The following is a 13,174-nucleotide window of genomic DNA, read 5'->3' as shown; positions in this document are numbered from 1 at the left end:
TACACTGGAAGTTTATAATAAGGTGAAGTTAAAGATATACCTATCTGGTGCCTCATCAATTCCACTCCTAAATATTTACTCAGGAGGAAACATAATATATCCACAAAAAAAATCTTGTACAAAAATGCTTGCAGCAGCTTTGTTCATAATAGCCAAAAACTGGAAACCACTCAAATGTCCATCAAGAGGAGAATGGATGAATCAACTGTGGTATAATGCAATGGAATGCTCCTCAGCAATAAAAGGGAACAAACGACTTAAATACTCAACAACATGGATGACTTAAAAATAGTATATACAGTGAGAGAAGGCAGAATGAACAAGTACAACCAATCACTTTTAAATACAAATTGGAACAGTGGTTGCCTCTGGGGTTGGGAGGGGATTGAGTGGAAAGAACCTCAAGGGAATTTCTAGGGTTGGAAATAGTCTAAATCTTGACTGCGGTGGGGGTTACAGATTGAGCAATTGTCAAAACTCATAAAACTGCACATTATGATTTGTGCATTTTATTGAATGTAAATTATACATTGACTTTTAAAATGTACAAGCAAATTAAAGTTAAATTTTATTTTTTAAAGACATATTGGTGTTAAAGTTGTTATTTAGTTTGAAATAAAGCACTATATTATATAACTACAAGGATATATTGTACAACACAGGAAATACAGCCAGTGTTTAATCTTACCTATAAATGGAGCATAACATTTAAAAATTGTGAATCACTATATTATATACCTGTAACTTATGTAATATTGTACATCAGTTATACTTCAATTAGAAAAGTAAATACATGAACTTAAAAAAATTATAGGGTGGGCTTTGACAAGACAATACACACACAATTTTTTACACCCAATTGATTTCAATTTTCTGTTTCAATGGTATGGTGGTGGTTTAGTTGCTGAGTTGTGTCTGACTCTTGCAACACCATGGACTGTAGCCTGCCAGGCTCCTCTGTCCATGGGATTCTCTAGGCAAGAATACTGGAGTGGGTTGCCATTTCCTTCTCCAGTTCAATGGTATAAGTCTTGAAAATCTTCACTTTCAAAGATAAATATCTAAGCTTCCAGGGCTTTCTTTACTAAAAGAAGATAGGCTTTTCTCAAAGAATACCAGCATTCTTCAAGGCTCTTTTAGTTTAACTCTACTTGTCATAAGTATATTTGTTCTAATAAAAATGAGTTCTTTAGCTAGATCACAATTCAGAAACACACTATCTCAGAAAGAAAAGATTGTGGATTCGTGGTTCAATTTTGATGCCCTAAAGATTGAAATCTTCCCTGGTTGCTCAGCACCAGGATCAGTGCCGAGAATCAGCACTGCAATACAGGAGACACAGGTTCAATCACTGGGTTGGGAAGATACTCTGGAATTTTTAAATACTCTCACAGTTTTTAAAGGAATGGCAACCCACTCCAGTATTCTTGCCTGGTAAATCTCCTCTGGACAGAGGAGCCTGGCAGGCTATAGTCCATGGAGTAGCAAGAATTAGACAAGACTTAGTGACTAAACAACAACAACAACGACTGAAATAACTTTTGAAAGAAGTATGAACTGTTGCTAGGTGTTGGCAAATTTTTCTATGCAAAGAAGTCGATGTTTTGTGTCTGGTCTCTATCCTAAGAGAGCACTTTTCCAGCCCAGATCATTTGCAAAGGTGGATTTTTAGGAGCATCATAAATGATGACTTTGGGACCTCAGAGAAGTCTCATTCATATGGTTAAATATATCTGCTACTACTGCTAAGTCACTTCAGTCGTGTCCGACTCTGTGCGACCCCATAGATGGCAGGCCACCAGGCTCCACCGTCCCTGGGGAATCCCAGGCAAGAACACTGGAGTGGGTTGCCATTTCCTTCTCCAACGCATGAAAGTGAAAAGTGAAACTGAAGTTGCTCAGTCGTCTGACTCTTCGTGACCCCATGGACTGCAGCCCACCAGGCTCCTCCATCCCTGTCCATGGGATTTTCCAGGCAAGAATACTGGAGTGGGTTGCCATTGCCTTCTCCTAAATATAACTAAGTAAGCCAATTCAAGGATAAAATTTTTTTTTGTTCAAAACATTGCCAGAAGTGCCTTTCTTTTTCTTTCAGAAGACAGTAAGACTTCCGCTGTTTGTTTGAATAAAGCACTTGTCCTTTGAAAGCCAGTGAGGAGCATTTTCTGGAGTCTGTTCCCATTTCCTGACAAGCTTTTTGCAAATGGAGTGATTGAGGGACCTGATTCTTCAGAAGTTGCTGACTTTATGAATGTTGACAAAACATCTTTCAGAGACGTCGGAAAAGTCTTTACTGCCTGTGCATTGAGAGATGACGACATGGAGAGTTTCATCACTAAGTCCAAATGAAATCAGCTTTGCAGGAGGTCCGTCTGGGCAGAGAATGAAGCTTTTCTTCCCAGGCAAAGTTCTATTTGGCAAAGATCCTTTTTACTGCTTCCAAAATGTCCACAGTCTTTACAGTTTGCAAAAGCCACTCAGAAAGTCAGGATTCTTTGGTACTGCCAGCATGCCAACAGTGAGGCAAACAAGAAGACCCCTCTATTGGGATTGATGAGGCAGCTCTGTCCTCAAAGATCTGCTTCAAAATGTTGAAAGACATGCCATCTATTCTAAAATGTATCACACCACATGACAGGGTAACTGCTTCCAGTGTTTCCTTCTGATCCAATCCCCAAAACAGCCTGGTAATTTCTGCACGTGCCATTGGAGTCTAATATGTCCCTCCGATGGCGTGGGAGATTTTCCTCTGGGCCCCTGGTAAGCAGTTTGGAGGATGCTCCAATAAAAGCTTACTGTGACATAGCAAATCCAAGTGTTGGAAGTGCTCCAGCTTTTCTGAATTGAGTTTTCCTTACATAACCACCACCCCCACCCCAACATCTTTTAATGATTTTCAGAACAGATAGATGTGCCGTGCCCTTTCCATTTTGCTGATCCCATTCTTCCATTCACAAGAATTTTTCAGTACAGGAAACACTGAGGCTTTTGTATCCTGTCATGTTCATTACTAAAAGCGAAACAGTTATGACCGATTCATGCTGATGTATGGAAAAAGCAACGCAATAGTATAAAGCAATTATCCTTCAGTTAAAAATAAATAAAAGTGAAACCAGATAATACATCCTCTGTATTGTACTTCAGTATTACTCCTATAATGTGACTTCTTACAGAGACCTTGCTGGTCTTCTGATGTGTCAGCCTGGCCAAGTGAGAGTCCCCAGTTCTTTAGTCAAGCATAAACTGGGTGTTGCAGAGAAGATGTTTGGTAGATGGGCTGAAAGTCCATAGACAGTTGATTTTAAGTCAAGGAGATTATCCTAGATCCTCTGGGTGGGACTGATTTCAAACAGTTGAAAGGCTTTAAGAGCAAAGTGTTAGATTCCCCAAAGAAATTCTGTCCATGTACTTCCAGCCCTGTCCCTTCCCAACAGCCTGCCCTATGTATTCGGGACATGCCCACCCCCATAAGCCTGAAAGCCAGTTCCTTACACTTACAATGCAATAAATCTCTTGATATATACAGCTGATTCTCATTATCAGTTTTTGATTTTTGTATTTGTAAATTCAACCACTTGCTAAAGGCTACTTGTAACCCCCAAATCCATGCACATGGTGTTTTCGAGATCATACAAGATCATTCACATGGTCCTCCAGGACACGCGCAGAACTTGTGAGATGTCTAACATGCATCTAGTGAAGTTGAATAAGGTGACCCTGCGTTGTGGGTTTTTTTTTGGAGGGGACCCTGCCTTTTTTTCTTTTTTGCCATGTCACGTGGCTTATGGGCTCTTAGTTCCCTGACCAGGGATTGAACCTGAGCCTCCACAGTGGAAGTGCGGCATCTTAACCACTGGACTGAGAGGGAAGTCCCGACTCTGCCTTTTTGGTGCAGCTCTCACACTGTAAGCAAGTGTCCTTTTGACAATCCATTTAGTGCCATGGTTTTGCATTTTTGTCCTTCTTGCTGGTGATTTTACCATTTGAAATGGTCCCCCACGCAGTGCTGAAGTGGTGTATACAGTTCTAAACTGTGTGCAGTGTGCCTTAAGGGGAAAATGTGTTAGATGAGCTTCACTCAGGCCTGAGTTATGGTGCTCTTGGCTCTGAATTCAATGTTAATGAATCAACATATATGTGAAATTAGACATATGTACATGTGTCTTTAAACAGAAACACATGTAAGCAAGGTTATGTATTGATTGGTTGATGACATTTTCCCCAGGAGCAATGCTTTCGTGTTCACTAATCCAGTGTGTGCACCGATTTTATAGAACATAACTACTGCAAAGATGAAGCATTAACTGTATCTTCTGCTGACAGTTTCTCTGCTTAAAACCCTGATTGATAGTGACAGTCACAGAACTTCTAAGATTACTGTGGTTTGTTGCTTATGTTTGCAATCAAAGGAAACTTAAAAGTCAGTGAAGGTGAAGTTGCAAGTTTTATTCCCATCCAAGTTTATGGCTCCCCTGAATTCATGGCCCCCAGGTTAAGACACATCTAAATAGAGGGTCATGGAGAAGGATCACATCAATCCTGGCAGTCAGGTGGTGTGGGCTGGAGGTGGGGAGGTTCCCACAGGCTCTGCAGAAGCCAGTGAGGCAGAGAAGGCCCAGTCAGGCTACTTTAGCCCTCCCTAGCATGTTGCCTGCGGTTATTCTTGCTTCATATATATATAAACCAGTCGACCCTAAAGGAAATCAGTCCTGAATATTTATTTGAAGGACTAAAGCCGAAGCTGAGACTCCAATACTTTGGCCAGCTGAAGTGAAGAACTAACTCATTGGAAAAGACCCTGATGCTGGGAAAGATTGAAGGCGAGAGGAGAAGGGGAGGACAGAGGATGAGATGGTTGGATGGCATCACCGACTCGATGGACATGAGTTTGAGCAAGCTCTGGGAGTTGATGATGGACAGGGAAGCCTGGTGTGCTGCAGTCCATGGGGTCACAAAGAGTTGGACATGACTGAGCGACTGAACTGAACTGAACTTTTAAAAACATTTATTCAGTTGCACTGGATTTTAGTTGGGACACACAATATCTTCAATTGTGGCATGGGAACTCTTAGTTAGGTATGTGGGATCTATGTTCCCTGACCAGGGATTGAATCCAGGCCCCTCGAATTGGGAGCACAAAGTGTTAGCCCCTGGAGAAGGCAATGGCACCCCACTCCAGTACTCTTGCCTGGAAAATCCCATGGACGGAGGAGCCTGGTAGGCTGCAGTCCATGGGGTCGCTATGAGTCTGACATGACTGAGCGACCTCACTTTCACTTTTCACTTTCATGCATTAGAGAAGGAAATGGCAACCCACTCCAGTGTTCTTGCCTGGAGAACCGCAGGGACGGGGGAGCCTGGTGGGCTGCCGTCTATGGGGTCGCACAGAGTCGGACACGACTGAAGCGACTTAACAGCAGCAGTAGAAGTGTTAGCCCCTGGACCACCAGGGAAGTCTCTCCTGTGGTTATTCTTCAAAGGATGGTTGGGTGACCCCATCTGGAAGAGCAGTGTTTGCCTCCAGTGCTGAGGAGCTGCCCTCAAGGAGGGGAGTTTGGCTGGTGTAGCCCTGGGGTCCCTCTCGGGTGGAGTCTCAGAAGATACAACTGGGTGGTGGGTGAGCCTTGATTGTTTTCAACTGGAAGTAATCCTCATGATCAAGAGACATTTTAGGGCGGCAGATTTTGTCCCCTCTGCTCCCACCTTTAAAACTTCTGGTACAAAGCTTCAAGGTCCAGAAGTAGCGCTGGTAGATAGTTGATCTCAGGGAACCGGTCTGTCGGCAAAGGAAAACAAAGGTTCATGGTTAGAACACATGATAAATCCAGATTCTTAGTCCTGAGCACTGCCATCGGGGAAGATTTCTAAATGTCAGGGTCAAAGCATCTAGAGCAGTCAGAACTGTCTCTGATGAGTTCAGCCATGAGGATGAGGGTGGTTTAAAGAGGGGCAATTGTGTGATCTCTCTCCAGAGGATGTTAGGTGTTCAACTTAACTTTTCAGGGCTTCAGGAAAAGGACAGCTTTGATTTATTTATGTATGAATTTATTTAGCTGCACTGGGTCTTAGTTGAGGCACTCAGGGTCTTTAGTTGCAGCATGTGGGATTTTTTTTTTTTAATGTTTAATGTTTATTTATTTGGCTGCACTCAGCCTCAGCTGCGGTATGCAGGATCTAGTTCCCTGACCAGGGATCAAACCCGGACCCCCTGCTTTGGCAGTATGGAGTCTTAGCCACTGGACCATCAGGAAAGTCCCACAGTTTGGGTTTTTGATGAAAAAAGTGGGATGAAAAAAGCCAAGTCAAAAGTGGGAGAGAAGTTGGAAACATGAGTTGGAAGAGTGGTAGCCAAATTCTGGAGAAAGCTAGAAGAATTTAGGATATTTTCTAGTTTATAGGGATCACTTTGGGGTTGGACACCATCTGTCTTTTTTATTTTTTTTTTGGCTGCCCTGCAAGGCTTGTGGGACTTCAGTCTCACAAGGGATCGAACCCTTGCCCCCTGCAATGGAAATGCAGAGTCCTAATCATTAGACCACCAGAGAAGTCCCAGACACTATTTGTCTTGATTCATCTATTGTTCTACCTATGATTTTAAACCTCCTTCTGTGTGGACCTTTTGTCTCTTTGTGAAATTAACCAGTAAACCCTGGTTCATCAGATCGGGGGGATCCTTTGGCCGCCTGTGCACACAGGACCTCTCTGCCATCCTGGAAGGTGAGGGGGGCCTGCTTGGCCAGGGTCATTACAAAGAGGGGCTGGTAATCCGTCCTGTGCAGGCCTCCGTGCCCTGCAGCTTCAGGTGCTGGGAACATGAGGACTTGCTTTTGGCATCCTTGGGTCATGAAGCTGGACCTTGGTCCTTCTTGGCTGGGCTCGAATTTACCTCCAATTGTTGATGCTTCCTTAAGCACAGCTCTGTGGACCCAGGGTATCGCTCTCTATTTAGGTCTTATTGTACCCATTTTGTGAACAAAAACTGAGAGTTGCAGAGTAACTAGCTGACCGAGCTGACCCCATCTGACCTCACCCTCTGTCAGATCACAGCTTTGGCAGAACCTTTACCTCAACATCTGCTCTGTTGGGTAAGGATGTGGCTCTGCTTTTGACCCCGGGTCTGTGGCGATCTGTCCCTGAATGACCCGTCCCCAACCCCCAGCGTGAGGTCGGGGGTCTGCACATTTCCCCTAAAATCCTCGGTGCCCACCTCAGGCTCCTACCTGGGGAAGAGCTGTCACCCAGTTGGGACCACTTCTGCTCTTCCCCTGCAGGAGACTGCCTTCTCACACTTCCCAGTGTCACAACTATGCACATCCCATGACCCGTGGCTCAGGAATGAATGGATGAAAGCTTGAGAAAATACTTCACCCCAGGTGGACCTATTGTCTTCAAAGGGCTCCTCTGTGACCTGAGCTCTTTCCCGGAGGCTCTTGGGGCTTTGTTAGCATCTAGACAGCTGTCCATGAGCCTGGGGAAGTCTCAGATGGATCTGGGTGAGCTTCAGGTCTTGGCACTTGCAGTGTTGCTTTGAGAATCCACGGATCCTCTCCAGAAATACCCACAGAGTCATACACATAGAATCTTTAAAAAAATGTTTTATTTTATATTGGATTTTTTTTTGTATTGTTGATTAACAATGTATTCATTTCAGGTGTAGAGCAAAGTGATTCCATTGTACATATACATGCATCTATTCTTTTTCCAAATTCTGTCCCATTTAGGTTATTACAGAATATTGAGCAGAGTTCCTTGTGCAATACAGAAGGTCCATACACATAGAATCCTGCCAGCAACTTCAAGGGGCTCGGGAACCCGCCGCACCCCCGCCCCGAGTCTTTCAATCTCATCTCCTATTTCAGGCATCACTCAGTCAGGCAAAGTGAAGACAAAAAGTTAAAGGTATTGCAATTGCTCTAAGACATCAGGATTGTGAACCTAGGGGCAGAGTCCTGGCCATGGAGAAGGTCAAATAGCATGTTGCCCACTTGCAGTGGTCCCACTTGGATAAGGAAGGAATGGAACTGTCCTGCCTGCGAGTTAGCCAAGGTCCAAGGTTAAAGGCAGAGCCCTCCAGACCATCACATGTGCCTGAGACTTCTCAGGCACACACAGCTCCTGACCTCAGTCTTCTGCACCTCAGTTGGCTGCTCACCTCAATTCTCTTTTTTAAATGTTAGTCGCTCAATCATGTCTGTCTCTTTGCAACCCCATGACCTGTGGCCCACCAGGTTCCTCTGTCCACAGAATTCTTCAGGCAAGAATACTGGAGTGGGTTGCCATTTCCTAGCGGCATCAAGTTCAGCCAATTGTACTATTTGAGGGGACAACCCCCCGCCCCACACCAAGACTGCCCTTACTGCAGGCACCGGCTGCACGTTCAGGGGCCCTGGGACCACCTTTACTTTAGATCAGCTGGCTACAAATTTCAGGGTCCTCAAGGCTACAGATTTCATGATGCTCACAACCACTCTCAGGTCTGATGATTTGCTAGAATGACTCATAGAACTCGCTGAAAACTACTATACTCAACAGCCACATTTATTACAGGGAAGGATACAAATTAGAACCAGGAGTAGAATGGTGGCATCCAGGGATGTCCGAGTGTGGAGCTTGGCCCTTCCTTTCCCTGTGGAGACATGAGTGGCATCGCCCCTCCCAGCCATGTGTGATGAAACTCACAGGGGATTGCCAACCTGGAAAGCTCATTAAGCCTCCGCGTCTGGCCTTCAGATGGGAGTCTCACTGTGGAGGCCACGAATCAGGGGCCGCTTGGTTGGATGCTATCATCAGCCCAACCTCCTTCCCTGGAGGATGAGCTGACATCACACAATAAGTCACTTTGTTAGAATAAAGTATATACCGTGGTCCAGAGTCCCACAATGAATGACAGATAATCTCATGTTACTTAGGAGATTCCAAGAGCTTGGAGTTTCCCTCCCAGGATCCAGGACAAAGGGACCCAGGCCAGATCTTTCTCATGGGAGAGGCCAAATTTCTTAACACACAGCTCCTGACCTCAGTCTTCTGCACCTCAGTTGGCTGCTCACCTCAATTCTTTTTCTTAAATGTTAATCACTCAATCATGTCTGACTCTTTGCAACCCCATGACCTGTGGCCCACCAGGTTCCTCTGTCCACAGAATTCTTCAGGCAAGAAAACTGGAGTGGGTTGCCATTTCCTACTCCAGGGCATCTTCCTGACCCAAGGATTGAATCTGGGTCTCCTGCACTGTGGGCAGATTCTTTACCATCTGAGCCACCAGGAGTGGTTTAATTATTATTATTTTTTAATTAATTTATTTATTTTTGGCTGTGCTGGGTCTTCATTGCTGTGTGGGCTTTTCTCTACTTGCAGAGAGCTGGGGCTACACTTCGTTGCGATGACTTCTCTTGTCGTGGAGCATGGGCTTAGCGCACACGGGTTTCAGTAGTTGTGGTTCTCGGGCTCTAAGAGCGTAGGCTCAATGTTGTGGAACATGGGCTCAATTGCTCTGTACCATGTGGGATCTCCCCAGACAGGGGATGGAACCCGTGTCTCTTGCACTGGCAGGCCAATTCTTATCCACTGAGCCTCCAGGGAAGCCCCTCGCCTCAATTCTCATTGTACATTCTGCTTGGTAAGTGACCCCATAAGTCTCCTCCAGGCTGTGAGCTTGCAGTGGGGGAAGTGTTGAAGCAGGTGGCTGAACTCAGGGTCTGGTCCACTGATGGGAAGTGACATTTGCTTCTCTCCCAGTAACTACCAGTTTCTTCCCCTGCATCCCTTCTGGTTCATCTGTGAAGAGACCCAGAGTCCTGACTGGTCACTGTGGAAGGGCGACAGGTGGCCACTTTCACAACCTCCTGCTCTTAGCCTTCCCCCTGTGGGCACTCTGTGGACATGCTTACGCTGAGCCACGTCCTGTCCAGTCTGAGTCCTGCTCCATGTTGACTGAGCCTGCGGTGCTTAGAATTGGGACGACAGAGTAGAGGACTGAGCACGGCTCAGTTTCGCATCATCCGGACCAGAGGCTGATGGGGGTGGAAGCAGAGTCAGTGGACTGAGGAGTTCACCAGAGACAGGAATGAGAGACAGGAAGTAGATGATGTTCTCAGAGGCTTGGGGTCTGAAGGCCAGAGTAAAGACAGTAGTAGCTGCAGAGGATCACAGAATTGAAGGAGGCTTTTTGTTTGTTTTTAATGTGTGAGAAACTTGAGTCCATTTAAACGAACATCGAGAAGGGGTAGGGAAACGACAGATAGATGTTGAACACAGAAGAGGGAGATTTTGGGGCTTGGGAGGCTAGGCTTTCAGACTTGGATGGAGTGGCTACCTTAGAGAGGAGGGAGGGTGGGCCTTCCATTTCATTTTTATATACTTTTTTATTTTGCTGCACTTTGAGGCATGCAGGATTATAGTTTCCCGAACAGGGATCCAACCCACACCCCCTGCGATGGAAGCACAGAATCTTAACCACTGGACCACCAGGGAGGTCCCAGGGTCTTCCATCTCCCATCAATCTTTTCATTTCCTTGTGAACTAAAACTCAAGGTCACCTGATAAGAAGTGGGTAGTTGTCGTGGTCAGTGGTTGAGAAGAGTGAAGAAGGTCTCAAATAGGCTGGTATATAGGAAGCATGAAAATAGACCCAAATGCACAGAAGAACTCAGTAGATAATAAATATAGCACTTCAGATTGGTGGAAGAAAGAGGGGCTGGTGTTGGGACAGCTGGATAAACACCTACCCAAAGAGACATTGTTCCTAATGCCTTACATTAAAATAAGTTTCAAGTGCATCAGAGGTATTGATGTGAAAAGTAAAATACTAAAGAAGTAGAAGAGGGAATTCCCTGGTGGTCCAGTGGTTAAGACTCTGAGCTTCTACTGCAGGGGGCATGGGTTTGACCCCTAGTCAGGGAACTATCCTACATGCTGTGTGGCTAAAAAAATACAATAAAGTTCTAAAAGAAAACACAAGAAAATTTGTTTTATAACCTCAAAGTTGGAAAGGACTTTCTGAGAATGACATAGAGCCTAGAAGCCATAAAAGAAAAGATGGGTAATTTACATAAAAATAAAATATCACTGAATTATAGAAAAATTATGAACAAAGTTGAAAGATAAATGACAAATATTTGCACAGTATATTGAGTAAATGTCTTTGGTGAAGCCCTTCTACAAAACAATAAGAAAAAGACAAATAAGCCAATAGAAAAATGGACAGGTCCAGCAGTTAAGACCTCGATTCCACTGGAGGGGGTGCAGGATGGATTCCTAGTTGGGGAACTAAGATCTCACATGTCCTTGGCCTTGTCATGGCCCCAAATAAAATACAATAAAAGACAAATTTTTTTTAATTGCAAAAAATTTTTTTAAAAAGTGGACAAAGATTGTGAACAAACCTTTCTCAGAAAAGGAAACACAGATTACTCATAAACTCATGAAATAGCTGTTAACCTCACTCAGAGTAAGAGAAATGCAAGTTAAAACAACACCATGTGCTCTTTCCTGCCTATTAGATAGTAGAGCTCACTGAGTTTGCCTCAGACTCTTGGGGCAAGTGTATGGAGACTGGGCTCCCTTGTGCGTTGATATAAGGCATGTAGGTTGGTAGATCCTGGGGAGAAAGCGAGTTGGTAATAGCTTTCTCTTATGGGCTGAGTTGTGGGCCCCCTCACAAATTCATATGTTTGAAATCCTAACTCCAGTACTTCAGAACATGAGTGTATTTGAAGAGAGGGTCTTTAGGAACATTTAGGAACATTAAAAAGAGGTCATTAGGGTGGACTCTATCCACTATGACCGGTGTCCTTATAAGAGGAGGAAATGTGGACATGCACACATACACGTAAAGACACAGGAAGAAGACGGTCACCTATGAAGCCTCAGAAGAAACCACCCCTGCAGACACCATCTCAGACCCTGGGCCTACAGACTGTAAGGACATAAATTTCCATTGCTGAAGCCACTCGGTCTGTGGTATTTTGTTACAGCAGCACTAGCTGAATAATACACCTAAAATTTAAATTGATGTGGAAATTTTACTCGTAGGAATTTATGCTCCAGTTAGAGCGGCCCGTGGGTTCATGAGCCCACACAAGGATATGCAAGCAGCCCTGTTTGTATCATTCAAGGTTTAATCAGGAAGACAGAAGCCATTCTAGGTATTTCGAGTAGAGAGAGGTTAATACAGGGAAGTGGAGACTTGCAGCAGCACTGGAGGGGCTGGGAGAGGAAAGGACAGAAAGACAGTGGGACTGAGGGGGTGGCAGGGAAGTGCCACCCGTGACCCCAGGTGCCAGCAGGACCAAAGCAGGGGTTCCCCAGGAGGACACCGGGAGCCTCTGGAAGCTGGCACCAAGGATCTCAGTTGCACATAGCACTAAAGTGAGGGTCTTGCAAGGGGGACCCCAGAAGCCAAGAAAGACCCCAGCAATGATTGTTGCTGCTTTTACCCATAGCTGCATGTAGAGAGCAATGGCTCCTACTTCCTTCAGCCTTTGGAATCTGGTGACAGTGCCCCTCCTGGGCAGAATCCAGCCTAGAACATACTGGAAAGGGATTCTGGGAATGCAGTGGATATATACAAGGGGACAGAGATGGTGCCATATTACAGTAATTGATCTAGCACTTTCCTCATCAGGGCTCATCCATAGAATGGAACACTGAGCCATTTCAAATGCACTGTGACAATTCTACCTGGATTGGTGATGTGGAATGATCTTTTAGGCTCACTATTAAGCGAAAAAGCAAAATGTGGCGAGCCTCATGTGCTTCAGTTTGTGTAAAAGATAAAAAGAGGGTGAGAGTTCCATATATGTTTGCATAAATTACCTTGAAAAGCTTCCCTAGAGCCAGGTGGCAGTGGAGGCCTGGGCAGATGGGAACCTGAAAGCCCCAGCCAGCCCCTGATGAATGTACCCCTCTGTGTGGTTGTGTGGCTTTTCTTGCCCAGGGACCGTCAGCAGCAGTAGTGGCCAGAGAAGACGCCCAGGGAATCTGAGGAAGCCAGGATGGGTCTCGAGCACAGATGTCAGCGTTCGCCAATCGAGCCCCCAGGGAAGCTCTGTCTGAAGCGAGTAGTTCCAGGCTGGAGCTTGGGGTCGCTCTAGGCTGCAGGTTTTCCTGCAACCCCGGCGAGGTGAGGTGTGTCTGGCCCTCTGCTGGCCCAGGAGCGCGGTGCAGACGTGCAGCC

Source organism: Bos javanicus, chromosome 2, assembly GCF_032452875.1.
Source record: "Bos javanicus breed banteng chromosome 2, ARS-OSU_banteng_1.0, whole genome shotgun sequence".
In the NCBI taxonomy this organism is placed as follows: domain Eukaryota; kingdom Metazoa; phylum Chordata; class Mammalia; order Artiodactyla; family Bovidae; genus Bos; species Bos javanicus.
Note: the sequence above shows the minus strand (reverse complement) of the source record.